The sequence below is a fragment of the Heptranchias perlo genome, chromosome 24 (assembly GCF_035084215.1).
Source record: "Heptranchias perlo isolate sHepPer1 chromosome 24, sHepPer1.hap1, whole genome shotgun sequence".
NCBI classification, from domain to species: Eukaryota; Metazoa; Chordata; class Chondrichthyes; order Hexanchiformes; family Hexanchidae; genus Heptranchias; species Heptranchias perlo.
The window spans coordinates 462,865-485,412 of NC_090348.1; the positions used below are offsets into that span (position 1 = coordinate 462,865).

Genomic DNA, 22,548 nt, shown 5'->3' on the forward strand with positions numbered 1-22,548 from the left:
ACTGAAGGGCAACAAAGATTGCATCAGATCTTTGATAAATCTGAGTTATGAATGAAGGGAAGGAACAAAAATTTGTTTCACTGGGGAAAAAAAGACTTGGGGGGTGGATGGGGAGGCAGATGTTGTAAAAATACATATAAAAGAAAGTTATATTAAAGGGGAAAGTCGACTCCAGGCAGGCTGAAACAAAAAGGCCTGCTGAGTTACACCTTGTTACAGACCACACAGAGGGAAAATAGATCACCATAGCAACTTGCAGAACCTGGCTCCAGACCAGCTGAAGACTTACCTAACCTGGCTACATTAAAGACACTGAAAGAAAACAAAATGGAGTGTCAATCAATCCTGGGGTTGTACTTGAAGAAGCCTACTGTTGGCAAGCAACTGCCCCAGGGCTGTGGTTCAAAATTAAAAGAACTATAAAAACCCAACCATGCAGAGGAAGGGCTCGTTACCTCATCGCTCTCTATCTCGCTGTTTCTTACTGATTGCTTGTGGAAATGGGTGACCTGATCATGAGAGAAGACCATGTACTCCACCACAACCCGTGTCTATCAGAGGGCCTCGACGTGCCTGAGCCAACCATGAGTATAGAAACTTTCGTTAACAGGTTTAGTCTATGATAATCTTTTATTTTCCAAAAGGTTATGCATTTTGGAGAGTCAGAAGGTGTTTTTTATATTGTTGTTAAAGCAATTCTAAATCGTGCATAAACCCAAGATGTTGTTTAATTCTAATGTCAATTTTTTAGTGTGTAACAAATGATTGTTTTTTTTTCACAAAGCCATGGTTTATGTCTGAAGTTTCTTTAGGAAAAAGAGCCCGCAAAGTTAAATATAAAATTAAACCATGTGGAAATAAAAAGGCATTTCCCCAAATTAAACAACATATTGCACCTTTTGTCCCTACACAGAGCAAGATTGTGATTCAGTGGGTTTTTGAACTGTAGGTTGAAATGTTTCATATGTTTGCAATTGTATATTTATCTTGACAAAACAAAAACAAATAAGGCAACTTTCTGTTCATATGCCGAGACTAAGGCCTTGAAATGACACTATGGGATACCAGTCTGTTCATCTGAAATTCTGCTATTATTTTAGCAGGTTAACATCTCTATTAAAATAGCAGAGAAAAGGATTTCAAATGTATTAAGCATCCATATACTGATATGCCATGGTGTAATTTCAAGGTCTGACTCCAGTGATAAGAACTTTAAACAATACCATGTGCAGAAATAAGTGTTTTTAGAGCAAATTCTTCATCTAATTACTCTCCAATGTATCTGGCTGGTCCCTTTGCAATGGATCTGTCTGTGAGTAACATTCACTGGCTCAACTAACACCAACTGTTGAACACTACTACGTCAAGCAGTCTCTGTACCTCACCACACAACATTTCAAAGCAGGAATAACCTGTGAAGCGCCTTGGATGTTTTACTATGTTAAAGGCGCTATATAAATGCAAGTTGTATTGTTGATTCATACAACACCTTCAGAGTAAGCACTCTTCTGCCTGATAATGAAAACACAGTCAAATTATTCAGAGAAATGGACCGTGCAACATTGAAGCAGAATTCCTCATTCAACAGCTTTTGAAAAGATTAACATTGAAGATTAATATAAAAGCACAGTTAATAGTGTTGAACACCTTTTGAAACTAGGTGAATATGTTGAAAATTTAAAAAGCAGAACACTGCGGATGCTGGAAATCTGAGATAAAATAGAAAATGCTGGAAACACTCAGCAGGTCAGGCAGCATCTATGGAGAGCGAAACAGAGTTAACGTTTCAGGTCGATGACCTTTCGTCAGAGCCCATAGTCTTGAAATGTTAATCCTAACTTCCTCTCTCCACAGATGCTGCCTGACCTACTGAGTGATTGCAGCATTTTCAGCTTTTATGTTGAAAAATCTGTCAGTTCAGAACTAATTAATTTACTGTAAAATCACTAAGATTTAGAAAATCCTTACACAAATACAATTAAACCAGATATAGACCAGGTAACACACATATTAACAAATGTTGGTAGCAAGATAACAACCTACATTCCAATTTTAGTTGTAGTATAATGAACTTTGAGTAGCATTTTATGAGAATGATTTTGATGTCAATTTAAGTGGAAGACCATATTGTGATCATTTCAATAGGCAGTAAAAAGATCAATTGATTCCTCCAATTCTGAATAAAACCTGGGCTCCTCTGGCATTTGCCACAACAATGGGCCTAGGAGTATTTGCCAGGTTACATCTGGCCATTCTGCTTATAAAATACAAAGTGAAAATATAATTTAGACCATTTCTCCACCAGAACTGAAAACAAGAATTGATCACAGAAATGTAGTAAAGTTCAAATAAATAGCCATAATAAATAATGATTTTGAAGTAAAACAGCACAAGAGGTCTCCAAGTGGTAATTTGAAACTCTTGTTTAGTTATAATTATTATGACATGATTTGGAATGAAAAATTTACCCAAAATCCACAGATCACTTGCAGGTAAAATCGGGAAAAGTCATGAACATGTGCTAAAATGTGCTTCCGCAATACAAAGCTGCATAATTATTAATAGGACTGAAGAAAATCTTGCTATCAATAAATTTCCCTGGTATATGTACCATTAAACCTTAATACCAGAATCAGCTGGTCTATGTTGCAGCCACTGTAACTATATCAGATACACTAGAATACTGCAGCTCACCCCGTGCTCACATTAAGTTTTTGACTCAGCAACTTGGCTCAGTTGGTAGTACTCTCACCTCTGAGGCAGAAGATTGTGGGTTCAAGCAGTACTGAAGGCTTGCTCCACTTCTAGTTGTCTTTCAGAAGAGGTGTTAAACTGAGGCCCAGTTCTGCTTGTAGAGGTGGATGTAAAAGATTCCACGGCACTATTTGAAGAGGAGCAGGGAGTTCTCCCTGAATGAACACCATTAAAACATTTTAACTGGTCATTCATTTTTTTCTGTCTGTGGGATTTTGCTGTGTGAAAAGTAGCTGCCATATTTGCCTACTATATATGACTATACTTTATACCATGACTGCACTTCAAAGATAATCCATTGGCTGTGAAACACTTTCAGATGTCCTAGTGATGAGATGCTGTATAATACAAGTTATTTCTTCTTAAAAGACATGATTTAAACAACTTTGTTGAAAGCAGTAGACTTTTGGAAACAATTGAAAAATACAAAGTTGCTATCATGTTACACACCACCAATCACTAGCCTTAGCTATAGTCATTTAAAGGACTTCTCGTTCTCTTCTTCCAATCACATCATGAGGTAATTCCTGATGATAACAGGCGCTGCTGAGATATCCAAAGTAAGAATGAAGCTTCCAGGAGCCTTACTTGTTGGAGGAAATCAAGAGTGCTGCTGGAGCTCCAGTCAAACATATCCCGAGGATGCACAACGTGAGAGTCCTTACAGCTTGTTCGCCCACAGACTAAGTATCTTCACCTGCTAGCAGCACGAAAGCTCCATTTTGTCACAAGCGACAGGAAACATTTGGCAACCATTAGCAATCTAGGCAGCTCCATTCTCTAAAGTCACCTGATTGCACCCGAATAAAAAAATTATTTAACCATTCAAAAATGAATGCTGTTCAGTCGAAACTCCCGTCTAAAAAGAGGCAAACACTGCCCTGGGTGAGGTGTCAGCTTGCGTACACTGAAATAAAAAGAAAGCAATATTACTGGACTGTCAGTTAAAATCTACATGCACAATATAGAGGCAAATTACATCTATGTACTGACTGATTTACTGACACAAATGACAAATGGCTACTGCAATAATATTCTTGAAAGAATAATTTAAAAGAATATGAATTCACATTTTTATGGAGTTGAAGGAATGTTGAAACCTTACTTAGTTTTACAAAACCAAGGCCACTGGCAGTGATAGTGATCTCTTGAAGTCAACTAATGGGGTACATGTTCTTGCAGTACATAAATACAGGCAGTTAATAAGTTTCAAAAAATGAACACAGTAATCCAAAAGTTTCATTATAAATTTCAAAATTCACTATCGCTATGAGTTTAAGGACACATTTTTGTTGGCAAAGGACTTAAATAAACCTGGGGGGCACCGCTGAGTGCCCAGACCGGGGTGGGGGGGAACACCACCGAGCGCCCCGACCAGGGAGGGACGCCACCGAGCGCCCCGACCAGGGAGGGACGCCACCGAGCGCCCCGACCAGGGAGGGACGCAACCGAGCGCCCCGACCAGGGAGGGACGCCACCGAGCGCCCCGACCAGGGAGGGACGTAACCGAGCGCCCCGACCAGGGAGGGACGCCGCGCCCAGACCAGGGAGGGACGCCACCGAGCGCCCCGACCAGGGAGGGACGCCACCGAGCGCCCCGACCAGGGAGGGACGCCACCGAGCGCCCCGACCAGGGAGGGACGCCACCGAGCACCCCAACCGGGTATTATTATAAGTATAGCTGAGTTCACATTAGATTCTTCATTTATTTGAGTCACAATATAATACTTTCTGACTGAAGGTGGATGGCTCATATTTAAACTTTATTTTTAAAACAAGGCCAATTATGGGTGGCTTTGCATTTTCTCTATTTTGTGCAATAAAGTGTTAAACCAGCGATACAGCATGGCTGGCGTTACAGTCCCTTCAAACATTCCATACAGAGAAAGGCAAATACATAAGTGGGGGGTAACTTTAACTTTGGGCAATGGTGTAAAACGAGCGATATGGAATCGGCCACCCATTGTACATCTCATACGATCTTCCCTTCTACTGAGTTCATTGGAAAAAAAACAGGCGGTATAACGGGCGGCTAATTCAATATCGCCCGATTTACACCATCGCCCAAAATTAACATTACCCCAAGAGAATCCACAGCAAGAAAGATCATTCAGTCCAGTCCATGTGGAGTCCAGGTCTGAATATTCCATCCCCCCCCCACCGCCTGTCCATCCCCCCACCACCACCGCCTGTCCATCCCCCCCCCCACCGCCTGTCCATCCCCCCACCACCGCCTGTCCATCCCCCCACCACCGCCTGTCCATCCCCCCACCACCGCCTGTCCATCCCCCCACCACCGCCTGTCCATCCCCCCACCGCCTGTCCATCCCCCCACCACCACCGCCTGTCCATCCCCCCACCGCCTGTCCATCCCCCCACCGCCTGTCCATCCCCCCACCGCCTGTCCATCCCCCCACCACCGCCTGTCCATCCCCCCACCACCGCCTGTCCATCCCCCCACCACCGCCTGTCCATCCCCCCACCACCGCCTGTCCATCCCCCCACCACCGCCTGTCCATCCCCCCACCACCGCCTGTCCATCCCCCCACCACCGCCTGTCCATCCCCCCACCACCGCCTGTCCATCCCACCACCACCGCCTGTCCATCCCACCACCGCCGCCTGTCCATCCCACCACCACCGCCTGTCCATCCCACCACCACCGCCTGTCCATCCCACCACCGCCTGTCCATCCCCCCACCACCGCCTGTCCACCCCCGCCCCGCCGCCTGTCCACCCCCCCGCCGCCTGTCCACCCCCCCCCTCCGCCTGTCCATCCCCCCACCGCCTGTCCATCCCCCCACCACCACCGCCTGTCCATCCCCCCCACCGCCTGTCCATCCCCCCCACCGCCTGTCCATCCCCCCACCACCACCGCCTGTCCATCCCCCCCCACCGCCTGTCCATCCCCCCACCACCACCGCCTGTCCATCCCCCCCCCCACCGCCTGTCCATCCCCCCCCACCGCCTGTCCATCCCCCCCCACCGCCTGTCCATCCCCCCCCACCGCCTGTCCATCCCCCCCCACCGCCTGTCCATCCCCCCCCACCGCCTGTCCATCCCCCCCCACCGCCTGTCCATCCCCCCCCACCGCCACCTGTCCATCCCCCCACCACCGCCACCTGTCCATCCCCCACCACCACCGCCTGTCCATCCCCCCCCCACCGCCTGTCCATCCCCCCACCACCGCCACCTGTCCATCCCCCCACCACCACCGCCTGTCCATCCCCCCACCACCACCGCCTGTCCATCCCCCCACCACCACCGCCTGTCCATCCCCCCACCACCGACTGTCCATCGTCCCCCACCACCGCCTGTCCATCCCCCCCCCCACCGACTGTCCATCCCCCCCACCTCCTGTCCATCCCCCCCACCTCCTGTCCATCTCCCCACCTCCTGTCCATCTCCCCACCTCCGCCTGTCCATCCCCCCCACCACCTGTCCATCCCCCCACCACCTGTCCATCCCCCCCCACCGCCTGTCCATCGCCCCCCACCGCCTGTCCATCGCCCCCCACCACCGCCTGTCCGTCCATCCCCCCCGCCTGTCCATCCCCCCCCACCGCCTGTCCATCCCCCCCCACCGCCTGTCCATCCCCCCCCACCGCCTGTCCATCCCCCCCACCGCCTGTCCATCCCCCCCACCGCCTGTCCATCCCCCCCCACCGCCTGTCCATCCCCCCCACCGCCTGTCCATCCCCCCCCACCGCCTGTCCATCCCCCCCACCGCCTGTCCATCCCCCCCACCGCCTGTCCATTCCCCACATTTGGGGCACGGAACTTCCATCCTTAGAAGTTACAGAAATTATTTTTTTCTGGCTTGAACAATACTTGTACAAATTAATACAAGTTAGAAATCATAATTTTCACCTCACTCATAGTAACACAATCCATACATATTTTTCTGAACTACAAATTAAGTAAAAATATACCTTCTAATCATTAGATTCCTCAGCATTCGTGTCAGCTTCTAGTCTTTCCAAGGAAAAAAAAAGAATAATGAAGCACACTTGGTCAGTGGGCAGGCACGGTCACCGGGCGCACGGTGGGCAATTAATGCTGGCCTTGCCATGAACAAATTTTTAAAAACTTAAGACTGCTTAAAGAAACTCAAATAGACTTAAAATAACCCGTTTAGAGGAAGGACAAAATGATCTTGAATCACACAGCTGGTCTGTCAGCTTTCGAACAGACTCAAAATGGGCAAATGCTTCACTCTTCAGGAGCCAGTAGATTTGCAGCAGTCTCTTTTTATATTTTAATTTACAGTTGTCATTTTAATCCCAACCTTAAACAATACTGTTGATAAACAAACAAGAATTTGTCTTGTGCAGTTCATTTAAAAACAACAGCATGTACATTTAAGACACAGTTTAACTCAGTCCAAGTGTCACTGCAATTCTCATTAACACACAGCCTTCCAGAAATAAATCCAATTTCTGTTATCCATCCCAATACCTAAATAGCAAAGTAGCTACAAACGGATAAATATTGGCTTTTCTGTTTAATATTATTCCCCAATGAATAGTATTCCACTTTTAACCAGGCTGTCGCTCACCCCTGCTAATTTTCCCTCCATGGCTTGGTGTCCATTTCTATTTCTGTTGTGGTGCCTTGAGGCTTTTGTTTTAAAACACTAAAGGTGATGTATAAATGCAAATAGTTGTTGTAATATCTAATTGGTTCTAAATGTACTGAACTAGCTTAACAGTTGCAAATTTTGTTGACAATAGCGGTTTTTAAAAAATAATAGACTTTTTGTACTTATATTTTTAAAATCTAAATTTACAGGAAAAGGAGATACCATACCAGCCGAGATGCCTGGCTCCTGATTGCTATTGTGTGACCCCTGCTGGAAAGTACACATGTAGGTGTCAGGGGAGGACAGACTGTGATCGCCCCACTCAATAAATCTGAGTGTTAGTGATAATTTAATTACACATTAAACTATTGGACAGCACTCATAATATTAACAACAAACCGAACCACTTGATAGTACCACTGTGCACACATCTGATTTTCACAACTGGTTTTCAGCGTAATATGAAGGGCGCTGGTGTCATATGGTGGGTGTGCCCTTTATGTCGCTCGGTGTCCCGTATATTGATGGTTAACAGACAGTAAGTTTGAAGATGTAGGACAAGCATTTCCAGAGGCTCAACGACCTCCTGTCCAGAGGTCCAATTCCCCAGAGAAAGTGTAAGGGACCGTTTGTCGTTCCTCGGGAGTTTCCATTGACGTTCTGGCAGGAGATTGGAACAGCCCCGGAAATTCCAGGTGCCAACATTTCATAAGGCCAGGATTGTTACACCATGGAACACATAGTGGTTATGTTACTGGACTAGTAATCCAGAGGCCTGGACTAAAATCCAGAGTCATGAGTTCAAATCCCGCCACGGCAGCTGGCGAATTTAAATTCAATTAATTAATTAAATTCAATTAATTAAATAAAAATCTGGAATTAAAATACTAGTATCAGTAATGATGGCCATGAAACTACCGGATTGTCGTAAAAACCCATCTGGTTCACTAATGTCCTTTAGGGAAGGAAACCTGCCGTCCTTACCTGGTCTGGCCTACATGTGACTCCAGACCCACAGCAATGTGGTTGATTCTTAATTGCCCTCTGAAATGGCCCAGCAAGCCACTCAGTTGTAAAATCTCGCTACGAAAAGTCACAATAAGAATAAAACCGGACGGACCACCCGGCATCGGACCACTAGCAACCGGACACGACAACGGCAAAACACCAAGCCCAGTCGACCCTGCAAGGTCCTCCTTACTAACATCTGGGGACTTGTGCCAAAATTGGGAGAGCTGTCCCACAGTCTCGTCAAGCAACAGCCTGACACAGCCATACTCACAGAATCATATCTTTCAGCCAACGTCCCAGACTCTTCCATCACCATCCCTGGGTATGTCCTGTCCCACCGGCAGGACAGACCCACCAGAGGTGGCGGTACAGTGATATACAGTCAGGAGGGAGTGGCCCTGGGAGTCCTCAACATTGACTCTGGACCCCATGAAATCTCATGGCATCAGGTCAAACATGGGCAAGGAAACCTCCTGCTGATTACCACCTACTGTCCTCCCTCAGCTGATGAATCAGTCCTCCTCCATGTTGAGCACCACTTGGAGGAAGCACTGAGGGTAGCAAGGGCACAAAATGTACTCTGGGTGGGGGACTTCAATGTCCATCACCAAGAGTGGCTCGGCAGCACCACTACTGACCGAGCTGGCCGAGTCCTGAAGGACATAGCTGCTAGACTGGGCCTGCGGCAGGTGGTGAGCGAACCAACACGAGGGAAAAACTTACTTGACCTCGTCCTCACCAATCTACCTGTCGCAAATGCATCTGTCCATGACAGTATTGGTAGGAGTGACCACCGCACAGTCCTCGTGGAAATGAAATCCCGTCTTCGCACTGAGGACACCATCCAACGTGTTGTGTGGCACTACCACCGTGCTAAATGGGATAGATTCAGGACGGATCTAGCAGCTCAAAACTGGGCATCCATGAGGCGCTGTGGGCCATCAGCAGCAGCAGAATTGTATTCCAGCACAATCTGTAACCTCATGGCCTGGCATATTCCTCACTCTACCATTACCAACAAGCCAGGGGATCAACCCTGGTTCAATGAGGAGTGTAGAAGAGCATGCCAGGAGCAGCACCAGGCGTACCTAAAAATGAGGTGCCAACCTGGTGAAGCTACAACTCAGGACAACATGCATGCTAAACAGCGGAAGCAACATGCTATAGACAGAGCTAAGCGATTCCACAACCAACGGATCAGATCAAAGCTTTGCAGTCCTGCCACATCCAGTCGTGAATGGTGGTGGACAATTAAACAACTAACGGGAGGAGGAGGCTCTGCAAACATCCCCATCCTCAATGATGGCGGAGTCCAGCACGTGAGTGCAAAAGAAAAAGGCTGAAGCGTTTGCAACCATCTTCAGCCAGAAGTGCCGAGTGGATGATCCATCTCAGCCTCCTCCCGATATCCCCACCATCACAGAAGCCAGTCTTCAGCCAATTCGATTCACTCCACGTGATATCAAGAAACGGCTGAGTGCACTGGATACAGCAAAGGCTATGGGCCCCGACAACATCCCAGCTGTAGTGCTGAAGCCTTGTGCTCCAGAACTAGCTGCGCCTCTAGCCAAGCTGTTCCAGTACAGCTACAACACTGGCATCTACCCGACAATGTGGAAAATTGCCCAGGTATGTCCTGTCCACAAAAAGCAGGACAAATCCAATCCGGCCAACTACCGCCCCATCAGTCTACTCTCAATCATCAGCAAAGTGATGGAAGGTGTCGTCGACAGTGCAATCAAGCGGCACTTACTCACCAATAACCTGCTCACCGATGCTCAGTTTGGGTTCCGCCAGGACCACTCGGCTCCAGACCTCATTACAGCGTTGGTCCAAACATGGACAAAAGAGCTGAATTCCAGAGGTGAGGTGAGAGTGACTGCCCTTGACATCAAGGCAGCATTTGACTGAGTGTGGCACCAAGGAGCCCTAGTAAAATTGAAGTCAATGGGAATCAGGGGAAAAACTCTCCAGTGGCTGGAGTCATACCTGGCACAAAGGAAGATGGTAGTGGTTGTTGGAGGCCAATCATCTCAGCCCCAGGACATTGCTGCAGGAGTTCCTCAGGGCAGTGTCCTAGGCCCAACCATCTTCAGCTGCTTCATCAATGACCTTCCCTCCATCATAAGGTCAGAAATGGGGATGTTCGCTGATGACTGCACAGTGTTCAGTTCCATTCGCAACCCCTCAAATAATGAAGCAGTCCGAGCCCGCATGCAGCAAGACCTGGACAACATCCAGGCTTGGGCTCATAAGTGGCAAGTAACATTCGCGCCAGATAAGTGCCAGGCAATGACCATCTCCAACAAGAGAGAGTCTAACCACCTCCCCTTGACATTCAACGGCATTACCATCGCCGAATCCCCCACCATCAACATCCTGGGGGTCACCATTGACCAGAAACTTAACTGGACCAGCCATATAAATACTGTGGCTACTAGAGCAGGTCAGAGGCTGGGTATTCTGCGGCGAGTGACTCACCTCCTGACTCCCCAAAGCCTTTCCACCATCTACAAGGCACAAGTCAGGAGTGTGATGGAATACTCCCCACTTGCCTGGATGAGTGCAGCTCCAACAACACTTAAGAAGCTCGACACCATCCAAGATAAAGCAGCCCGCTTGATTGGCACCCCATCCACCACCCTGAACATTCACTCCCTTCACCACCGGCGCACAGTGGCTGCAGTGTGCACTATCCACAGGATGCACTGCAGCAACTCACCAAGGCTTCTCCGACAGCACCTCCCAAACCCGCGACCTCTACCACCTAGAAGGACAAGAGCAGCAGGCACATGGGAACAACACCACCTGCACGTTCCCCTCCAAGTCACACACCATCCCGACTTGGAAATATATCGCCGTTCCTTCATTGTCGCTGGGTCAAAATCCTGGAACTCCCTTCCTAACAGCACTGTGGGAGAACCTTCACCACACGGACTGCAGCGGTTCAAGAAGGCGGCTCACCACCACCTTCTCACGGGCAATTAGGGATGGGCAATAAATGCTGGCCTCGCCAGCGACGCCCACATCCCGTGAACGAATAAAAAAAATTTTAAAAATTAATATGCTGCTCGGGGGGAAACTGTGTGTAATTTGTGGGTGTCCCGTCGAAGCTACATGATCAATTTGTGGCAAATAGGCACATGCTGAGGTCACTGACTCAGGCACATTCCAAGGTCAATTGGAGGAGGGGCTGGAGGTGAAGGGGCATGGGGTAGTTTGCCTCGCGGTAGGGTGCGTCTGAGTGTTGGCTCGGTGGGGGAGTCTGCCCTCGGGGGGCATTGCATAGTGGGGGAACCCCATGGGGTAGGGGCAAAATCTAGCTGAGTGGGAGAGGGTGGAGGGATAGAGAACCCTGATGGGTTCTGAAATCCTGCGCTTTGGTGGGGGGGGTGGGGGTGGGGTGGGGGGTGTGCGGGAAGAGTGGAATGAGAAAAGCTTTCACATTGGGCCTAAGTATAGCTGAAATCCTGGTCAGTGTGCGGGTGCTGGGCCGATATCCTGCTCAGTGGGATATGACCATAGATTAAATCTTGTTTAGTGAGGGGGTGGCAGGGTGAGTGAATGTCGTATTTTATGGTTCACACTCACTGTTCTTTCCTTTCCATGAGCAGGCTTCTATTTGTTATATGTTCTCTAGGATTCTTTGCATTTCTGCTTCAGTTTTGGTCCTTGGATTTTCAAGTTAATGGCTTTCTCCTGAGCATAGTAGGGCTGTCAATCATAGAATCATAGAATGCTTACAGCATAGAAGGAGGCCATTCAGTCCGTCGAGCCCATATTCGCTCTCTGCAAGAGCAATCCAGCTAGTCCCACTCTCCTGCCCTTTCCCCGTAGCCCTGCAAATTATTTCCCTTCAAGTAGTTATCCAGTTCCCTTTGAATCTGCCTCCACCATCCCCTCAGGCAGTGCATTCCAGATCATAACCACTCGCTGCGTAAAAAAGTTTTTCATCATGTCATCTTTGGTTCTTTTGCCAATCACCTTAAATCTGTGTCCTCTGGTTCTTGACCCTTCTGCCAATGGGAACAGTTTCTCCCTATCTACTCTGTCTAGAGCCCTCATGATTTTGAACACTTCTATCAAATCTTTCTTTCTTTCTATGGACCCACGGCGAAGAATCACTAAAGAGACTACACGATAACATCAACAAGTTCCATCCCACCATCAAGCTCACCATGGTTCGAGGATTTCTTGACATTCACCTGAGGAAGGAGGAAGCCTCCGAAAGCTTGTGATTTTCAAATAAAATTGTTGGACTATAACTTGGTGTTATAAAATTGTTTACAAATCTCCTCTCAACCTTCTCTGTTCCAAGGACAACAATCCCAGCTTCTCCAGTCTATCCACGTAACTAAAGTCCCTCATCCCTGGAATCATTCTAGTAAATCTCTTCTGCACCCTCTCTATGGCCTTCACATCTTTCCTAAAGTGCAGTGCTCAGAATTGGACACAATACTCCAGTTGTGGCCGAACCAGTGTTTTATAAAAGGTTCATCATGACTTCCTTACTCTATGCCTCTACTTATAAAGCCCAGGATCCCGTATGCTTTTTTAACCGCTTTCTCAATCTGCCCTGTCACTTTCAACGATTTGTGCACATATACCCCCAGGTCTCTGTTCCTGCATCCCCATTAGAATTGTGCCCTTTAGTTTATATTGCCTCTCCTCATTCTTCCTACCAAAATGTATTACTTTGCACTTCTCTGCGTTAAATTTCATCTGCCACGTGTCCGCCCATTTTACCAGCCTGTGTGTGTCCTCTTGAAGTCTATCACTATCCTCCTCACTGTTCACTACACTTCCAAGTTTTTCCAATCAATGTTAGGTAATGTAACATTACACTGACAGTGCCACTTACAGGTGCAGTCCCAATGGAATAATACATAAAGTTGATACTCAATAATTCCTTTGCCTCTTATAAGCTGAAAGTGAACACTGGGTGATACTGGGGGCACAGAGGAGTCACCTTGCGTGACTAACAGTTAATGCATGCAAGTTCAAGCAAATCAAATTTAAAAATCGATCTAATTGAAGTACACATCAAATTAAATATATGGGGCTCTGGTACCTTTCCCAGTTGTCTTTGTTTGATTGGGAAGCTTGGTGGCAGCATCTGCTGGCAAACCAACATAGACTCCTCCATAATTCCTTCATTATTGAAACAAAAAGAAAATACGATGAGTGTTAAACGTTTAATCTCTTTAGGGCATATTATCCTTCTTGTGAAAAGCTGAAGAAAAAGTATTTTACTAAGTCACCAATAAGTTTATATTCACAGTTCAGTACGAGTTTTATCCTTAACTTTACACACACGAGGGAAATATAACCAATAAGGGTAAATCTTACAAATGCACAATCCCAGCACGGAGCCTCCCAGATGATTAAGAAAATTGGGAAAATCGTGGGCGCAGCCAGCGACATTACCAATTCTCCTGCCCTCTGCCCCACTTTGGCGGCAAAGGCTCCAAACATCTTGGCTGCACACTCTAATGCTCTCCCTGGCTACCTCTCCCTCCTTCTTTAAGAGCCCTCTCCCTATCCATGTAATCTCCTGCAGTCGTTTTTCAGAAGTGGAGAGGATAGTTTCCAGTGATGACTGACCATCTTGAATAACCGTTAAACAAGCAGTAACTGTGAGATCACTGTGTGGAGAAAGAAAACTCACAGTTTCAAATTACACAATAATTATTCAGTTCTGAAGATTAGTTCGGGCCTGTAGCTGCTTTTAGCCCCCTTAAGTATTTCAAGTTGAACAATTATTTCAAAGCAATTATTTTACACAACAGCAAACTACTTCTGATAAATCAACAATAAATACTTTAAATAAGCGATATTAAGTCTCTGGATATATTATACAAGCAGTAAAGTCAAAGTATTAACACTAAAATTGAAATAATTTTCAAAGTATTTTCAATCTACATACTAATTTATTATATAAAGCAAGAAACTACAGGCTAGACATTTGAGCACGCCCAAAAATGGGAGCGCAGGGAACAATCCCCGCGCCTGAATGGATAGGCCCGAAATGCACGTAATATTGGTCCAGCTAATGGGCGTCCCCAGGCAGCTCGCCGACAAAGAGTCTTCGAAGATCGGGCTGCTGGGATGCCAGCAACTGCCCTCGGGTGAGTCGGTAAAGGAAGGACAATCAGATCGGGAATGAAGGCACCGGCCGGGATCGGGAATGAAGGCACCGGCCGGGATCGGGGGGGTAGTGATGGCGATGGCGGGGTATAGAGGTCGCAATGGGGTGGGAGCAGTGGCCATCAGCGGTCCCCGGTTTGAATGTGGAGTCAGGACGAACATTCATGCTCCTGCTTCTGCTCCTCCTGGCTACACATTCAGTTAAGTATATTTTAAACACTTAACTTGTTGATGGAGGCCTGCAGCGGTCCCTTTAAGGACTCCTTGGTTAGGCTGCATCTAGACCTGGTTTTTCTGGTCACAGCCCCCCTGGTGCCGACTGTATTCAAGGCAGCCCAATACTGCAGAGTCGAGGCAGCCCAATACTGCAGAGGAGGCCTCAAACAGATATCAGGCCCCTTATTTGCCAACACCTGAAACATCTGTTTCAGGTGTTGGCCCTGGAAGCTGATTCTTTTGCCTACATGGATTATGGTAGGCGGTGCACTTCTGGCTTGTAATGAGCATGCGATTCGTGCCCCCCCAACACTGGAGGCTTAGGAGGCCGTCAAGAAAAACAAGCACTGCGTGGTCGAATTGCTGGCCCTGTATCAGATTAGAAAAACCCTGATGCACAGCTTCAAACAGTCAATCTAATGATTAATTTTCTGTAGCCATCTATTACGTATAATAATAGGTTCAATAATATGTTATGCTTTCTTTCAGGTTGAGCACCAATGAGCCCTGATTTTAACCTATGTGAGAACAGGCGTGGGTTGGATTCGGATTCCCGTTTTACGCCATGTCCAATTTTATGCTCCTTTAAAGTCAATGGAGAGTAAAATCAGATGGGGCATAAAACTGGTGTCTGACTCCAACCCACCCTATTCTTGCCAGGGCTCAAATCATGCAACTGTATTTCTGTCTTTTGTCTACTTTCAGTCCATATTTCACGAGTAGCTAATTATACATGGTCCAAACAGCCTATAATACCTATATTCCACTTATTTCTTTATTATTACTTGTTCTTGTGATGCTGGTATGGCCACATGTATTGCACATCCCTAGCTGCCCTGAGGTGGAGTTGGCCTTCTCCTTAAACCAGTGCACACCTTGGGTGATGGTGCTCCCATGTTGGTGTTAGGTAGAGAATTCCATGATTTTGATCAAGCAACAATGAAGGAATGGCAATATATGAGCAAGTCAGGAAGGTGAGAGACTTGGAGGTGACCTTACAATGAGCTTATTGCTCGCCCTTTTTGTTGGTAGACGTCACAGGGCTGGGCGGTGCTGTCGAAATAACCTTGGTGAATTGCTGTAATAGATCCTGTAAATAGTACATAAATTGTGCATCAGTGGTGGAGCAGATGGAGATCAATGGCAGAGGCTCAAGAGGATTGTGTCAAGCGTTGTTGCAGCTGCAACCATGGTGAGTATTCATGGTGAGTATTCCATCACATTTCTGATTTGAGCCTTTTAGCTAATGAAGATGCTTCGAAGAGTCAGGAAGTGATCCACATATCGCAAAGTACCCAGGAAATTGAAAGTAGGGAACTCAGCGATGGTGGTGACTTTGAAGGTCAGGGGGAGGTGATTAGGCCTTTTCTTATTAGAGATGTCATTACTGGCAACTATGTGACACAAATGTTACTTGCAACTTGTCTGCACAAGCCTAGACGTTGTCAAAATCCTGTTGTAGCCTGGCATGGGCTGCGTCATTATCAGCGAAGTTGTAAGTGGAGCTGAACACTGTAGAATTTACAATGAACAGCCCTAACAACTTGCATTTATATAGCGCCTTTCACAATCTTAGGACATCCCAAAGCGCTTTACAGCCATCAAAGTACTTTTGAAGTGTAGTCACTGTAATGTAGGGAGCTGTAGCAGCCAATTTGCGCACAGCAAAGTCCCACAAACAGCAATTACCAGATAATCTGTTTTAGTGATGTTGGTTGAGGGATAAATATTGACCAGGGCACCGGGGAGGACTCCCCTGCTCTTCTTTGAATAGTGCTTTGAGATTTTTTACATTTATCTGAGACGCAGCATGGTTTAACATCGCATCCAAAAGAAGGCATCTCTGACAGTGCAGCGCTCCCTCAGTACTTCACTGGAGTGTCAGCCTGGATTATGTTCTCGAGTCTCTGGAGTGGGACCTGAACCTACGACCACCTGACTCAGAGACGAGAGTGCGACCCACTGAGCCACAGCTGACACCAACATAGTAAAACAACCCAAGGCATTTCACATAGGAGTAAGAAAAACTGAGAGTGAACCAAAGGAGGAGAGATTAGGTGGGGTGACAAAAGACTTGCTTGAAGAGTTGGGTTTTAAGGGTCTTAAAGGAGCAGAGAGAGGTGGTGAGGTGGAGGGGTTTAGGGTGGGAGTTTCAGTGAGTCAGACCTAGGCTGCTGAATGCACGGCTACCATTGGTGCAGCACAGGAAGAGGGGTTGTGCAAGAGGCCAGAAAGTGGAGAATGGAGAGTTCGGGGCGAGGGTGTAGGGCTGAAGGAAGTTACAGATATAGGGATGGGTGAGGCCATGAAGGGATTTGAACATAAGGATGACAATTTTTTTAATTTGACACATTGGGGGACTAGAAGCCAATGTAGGTCAATAGAGACGGGAGTGATAGGCGAGCATGACTTGGTATGGGAAAGGATATGGGCAGAGTTTTGAATGAGCTGAAGAAAATGAGGAATCATCTACAGCCTCGGTGACTGCTCTACCTACTTCAGGCAATACTCCTACCCCCTTGCACTTGGTCAAACTAAAGCCATTCCTGCACTGATCTGCACTGGTGTCACAGTCAAAGCACTATAACTGAACTTACTAAACATCACATCTGTTGCTAGCTTTTCTAATGCTGTCACTATGGTGATAGAACCTGGATGGCCTAGATTGTTCTATCAAAGATATCAAGCTTGAGCAGAGGTTGGTAAGGACAGAGAGTGAACTTCTAACAGAGTGAATTGCCAACAGAGTGAGGACTTTCAACTAGTGAGTGTGGGAATTAGGTGCAGAGGGGGAAGGAGGTGCTAAATGATTTAGGCCAAGGGACTATAAACTAATCTAGCAACTTTCAACACTTACATAAAAAAAACATTAAAAAGTAATTACTAATTATTTCAAAATCAAGCTAAATCCATTCACTAAATATAATCTAGATCTCATGTGATTCTATTAGTCCTATAAATAAACAATAATGAATAAATAAATAAAAACTAGGAATGGCAGTACAGGCTGTGTGTCGGGACTATAATATGTGGGAGCTCGTGGTCAGCGAGATTGTCCTGGATTGCCATGTCTACAGTAAATGTCTCTGGCTGGAGACACTCCGGCTCGGAGTCTTTGAGCTGGAGAGTTAGAGACACTCCAACACGTAAGGGAAGGGGAGGTAGAGAAGGAGGTCCCGCAGATACTGGTCCTATCCAACAGGCACGAGGTGATTGATACCTATGAGGATAAGGATGAAGACTGCAGGGAGGATGCCCAAAACGCTAACCATGGCACCGTGGAGCATGAGCCAGCCCAAGGTGGAGGGAGGTGGAGGATCAGAATAGAAATGTTGTAGTCATAGGGGATTCTATAATCAGGAGGATAGATAGCGTCCTCTGCAGTTGCGACCGAGAGTCCAGGAGGGTGTGTTGCCCACCTTGTGCAAGGGTAAAGGACATCGCTGAGTAACTGGAAAGGAGCTTGGAAAGGGGGAGGATCCAGTTGTCATGGTCCATGTCGGCACCAATGACATAAGGAAGAACAGGGAGGAGGCTCTGCTAAGGGAATATCAGAAACTAGGAACTGAATTAAAAAGCAGGACCTCACAGGTGGTAATGTCAGGATTACGACCCGAGCCATGTGCTATTTGGCATAGGGATAGACAGATCAGAAAGGTGAATGTGTGGCTGGAAGTTAGTGTGGGAAGGAGGGGTTCCACTTCATGGGACACTGGCACCAGTACTGGGACAGGAAGGAGCTGTACCCCTGGGACGGGCTCCACCTGAACCGGAATGGGACCGGAGTCTGAGTGGAAAGGATAAATAGTGAATAAGGTTTTAAACTAGCAATATTGAGGGGAGGGGGAGGGTTCTGGTAGCAATAACAAAAGCCTAAAGATAAAAGAAACAGAAGATGAGTGTAAAGGTCAGACCAGGGTAAGGAATAAAGATAACAATCAAGGAACAAATACAGTTATAAAACATATGTATAAAAGTGCTGTTAAATATAAAGTAAAAGGAACAACTATTAAAGATGATTTAAACTACCTGTACAGCAATGTACACAGTGGCATCCAAAATAAAACAGGGGAAACTGGAGGCAATAATCCGTAGTGAGGAACCAGATATAGTCAGCATGTAGAAAGTCCTACAAGAGAGGGGGCGGTACTGGACCTAATTCTAGGGAATGTGGCCGGCCAAGTGGAAGAAGTGCTAGTAGGTGAGCACTTTGGTGACAGTGACCATAATTCGGTGAGATTTAAGGTGGTCATGGAAAAGGACAGGGAGGGGCCGGGAATAAAGGTTCTAAATTGGGGGAAGGCCGATTTTAATAGGATAAGGCAGGATCTGGCCAAAATGGACTGGGATCAGCTGCTTGTAGGAAAATCCGCATCGGAGCAATGGGAGTCTTTCAGAAGGGAGATTGAGACCATACAATGGCAACATGTTCCCGTAAAGGTCAAGGGTGGTTCCAAGAACTCCAGGGAACCTTGGATGTCAGGGGATATACGAGAATGGATTAGGAAAAAAAGGAGGGCTTTTGGCAGATACAAAAGGCTAAAGACGGAGGAAGCCCTAGAGGAGTACAAAAAGTGCAGGGGGATACTTAAAAAAGAAATTAGGAGATCAAGGAGGGGCCATGAAATAACACTGGCGAGCAAAATAAAGGAAAATCCTAAGATGTTTTATAAGTATATTAAGGGTAAGAGGATGACTAGGGAAAAAATAGGGCCCATTAGGGACAAAAATGGCAATCTGTGTGTGGAGCCGGCAGATGTAGGAGGGGTTCTAAATGAATTTTTTGCATCTGTTTTCACTATGGAGAAGGACGATGTGGACATAGAAATACGGCAGGGGGACTGTGATATACTCGAACATATTAACATCGAGCGGGAGGAGGTATTGGCGGTTTTAGCAGGCCTAAAAATGGATAAATCCCCAGGCCCGGACGAAATGTATCCCAGGCTACTGTGTGAGGCAAAGGAGGAGATTGCGGGGGCTCTGACACATATATTCAGAACCTCTCTGGCCACAGGGGATGTGCCAGAGGACTGGAGAACCGCTAATGTAATACCATTATTCAAGAAGGGGAGTAGGGAAAAACCGGGGAACTACAGGCCAGTGAGCCTAACATCAGTGGTAGGAAAATTATTGGAAAAAATTCTGAAGGACAAAATTAGTCTCCACTTGGAGAAGCAAGGATTAATCAGGGATAGTCAACATGGCTTTGTCAAGGGAAGATCATGTCTGACTAATTTGATTGAATTTTTTGAGGGGGTGACTAGGCGTGTGGATGAGGGTAACGCAGTGGATGTGGTATACATGGATTTCAGTAAGGCCTTCGATAAAGTCCCGCACAGGAGACTGGTCAAGAAGGTACGAGCCCATGGAATCCAGGGTGCCTTGGCACTTTGGATACAAAACTGGCTTAGTGGCAGAAGGCAGAGGGTGATGGTCGAAGGTTGTTTTTGTGACTGGAAGCCTGTGGCCAGTGGGGTACCACAGGGATCGGTGCTGGGTCCCTTGCTGTTTGTGGTCTACATTAACGACTTGGATATGAATGTAAAAGGTATGATCAGTAAGTTCGCTGATGATACAAAAATTGGTAGGGTGGTAAATAGCGAGGAGGATAGCCTCAGTCTGCAGGACGATATAGATGGGTTGGTCAGATGGGCGGAACAGTGGCAAATGGAATTTAACCCGGAAAAGTGCGAGGTGATGCACTTTGGAGGGACTAACAAGGCAAGGGAATACACAATGAATGGGAGGACCCTAGGCAAGACAGAGGGTCAGAGGGATCTTGGTGTGCAAGTTCACAGATCCCTGAAGGCGGCGGAACAGGTAGATAAGGTGGTAAAGAAGGCATATGGGATACTTGCCTTTATTAGCCGAGGCATAGAATATAAGAGCAAGGAGGTTATGATGGAGCTGTATAAAACACTGGTTAGGCCACAGCTGGAGTACTGTGTGCAGTTCTGGTCGCCACACTACAGGAAGGATGTGATCGCTTTGGAGAGGGTGCAGAGGAGATTCACCAGGATGTTACCAGGGCTGGAGCGCTTCAGCTATGAAGAGAGACTGGGAAGATTGGGTTTGTTTTCCTTGGAGCAGAGGAGGCTGAGGGGGGACATGATTGAGGTGTACAAAATTATGAGGGGCACAGATAGGATGGATACTAAGGAGCTTTTTCCCTTCGTTGAGGGTACTATAACAAGGGGACATAGATTCAAGGTAAAAGGCGGGAGGTTTAGAGGGGATTTGAGAAAGAACTTTTTCACCCAGAGGGTGGTTGGAGTCTGGAACTCACTGCCTGAAAGGGTTGTGGAAGCAGGAACCCTCACAACATTCAAGAAGCATTTGGATGAGCACTTGAAATGCCATAGCATACAAGGCTACGGACCAAATGCTGGAATATGGGATTAGAGTAGACAGGGCTGATGGCCGGCGCGGACACGATGGGCCGAAGGGCCTCTATCTGTGCTGTATAACTCTATGACTCTCTAACTGAAACATGGCTACATAAAGAACAGGACTGGCAACTAAATATTGCAGGCTACAACATAATCAGAAAGGATAGGGAAGGAGGTGGGGGGGAGGGGTTGACTAGCTGTACTAATTGGAGACAACATAATGGCAGTAGAAAAAAGGGTCATAACTAACAGAAGCATAGAAACAGAATCCATATGGATTGAAATAAAAGAGAAGGGATCGATCACGCTCATAGGGGTATACTACAGACCACCTAATAGAAGGTGGAGGAAGAAATATATAAGCAAATATGTGAAATGAGTAAAGGACATAGAATAATAATCATGGGAGATTTTAACTAACCCCAAATAAACTGGCAAGAAGAGGTAGGCAAAGGGGAAAGGGAATGGAGTTTTTACAATGTGTACTGAACTCCTTTCTTACCCAATATGTAAAAAGCACAGGAGACGAAGCACTGCTGGATCTAGCAATGGGAAATGAACCAGAACAGATGAAAAGTAAGCGTCGGGGAACATCGAGGCAATAGCGATCACAACGAATATGGTTTAAGAAGCACATAAGAATGGCACTAGGGAAAATAAACTTGAAAGATTTACTGACAAAGAGATAGAACAGCAGTGGGAAACATTTAAAACGGTGATCAAGAGAGTCCAGGAGAAATATATCCCAGTAAAAAAACAAGAACAAACTAGCCAGTAATGACACACCATGGATGAATAAAGAAAGAGATACACTGGGCTCGATTATTGCACCCCCGAGCGGGTGCGGTCGTGGCGGGGGGGCTGCGAAAATCGGGGATTCCCGGGGCGGTTCTGGAGCCCGGCTCCAACCCGCCCACTTCCGGGTTCCCCAGTGATGCGCTGACACGCGCAGCCCCCGCATGTGGGACTCCCGCCGGCAATTAAAGCCGGCGGGGTGCCACTTGAAGTATTTATTTAGGTATTTCAGGTCTTTAGAGGGGGGGGGGGAGGGAGGGGAGGGGGAGACCCTCACTCATTGCAGGAGGCCACTCTGACACTGGACAAAGTTTGGCCTCCACCCTCCTCCTAACAATAAAACTCACCAACTTGCACACTTACCCCGGTGTCCAGAGACATGTACCTACCTTGCGGACCCCCTCAGATGTACATCTTCCGGATGGGGGCTGCTGTAGCTGCAGTCATGACCTCCTCGAAGGACGAACAGCATCACCAGCCTCGCCAGCCACGCTGTCCACCTCTGACACGTGGAGCTCCACAACAGAGTGCTGTGACACATCCACCTGCACAGCAGGAGGGAGGGCAACCGCAGAGAGAGATGCGTCGCAGAAGGCACTACCCTCGCCATAGGGTCGACAGACCGAGGCTCAGCTTCCTGGACCTCTCTGAGC

At 47.0% G+C, this 22,548-nt stretch overlaps 1 long non-coding RNA gene across 1 annotated transcript in view; it reads right to left on the reverse strand.

Annotated features, from left to right (window-relative positions):
* Positions 1-2,408: 2,408 nt before the first annotated feature.
* Positions 2,409-22,548, reverse strand: part of LOC137341808 (uncharacterized) — a 33,028-nt gene continuing 12,888 nt past the window's right edge. Inside the window, exons 2-4 of the long non-coding RNA XR_010967120.1 lie at positions 13,417-13,496; positions 6,685-6,727; positions 2,409-3,661 (exon numbers count right to left, since the gene is read on the reverse strand). This is a non-coding gene — a long non-coding RNA (uncharacterized lncRNA). The remainder of the gene's footprint in view (positions 3,662-6,684; positions 6,728-13,416; positions 13,497-22,548) is intronic.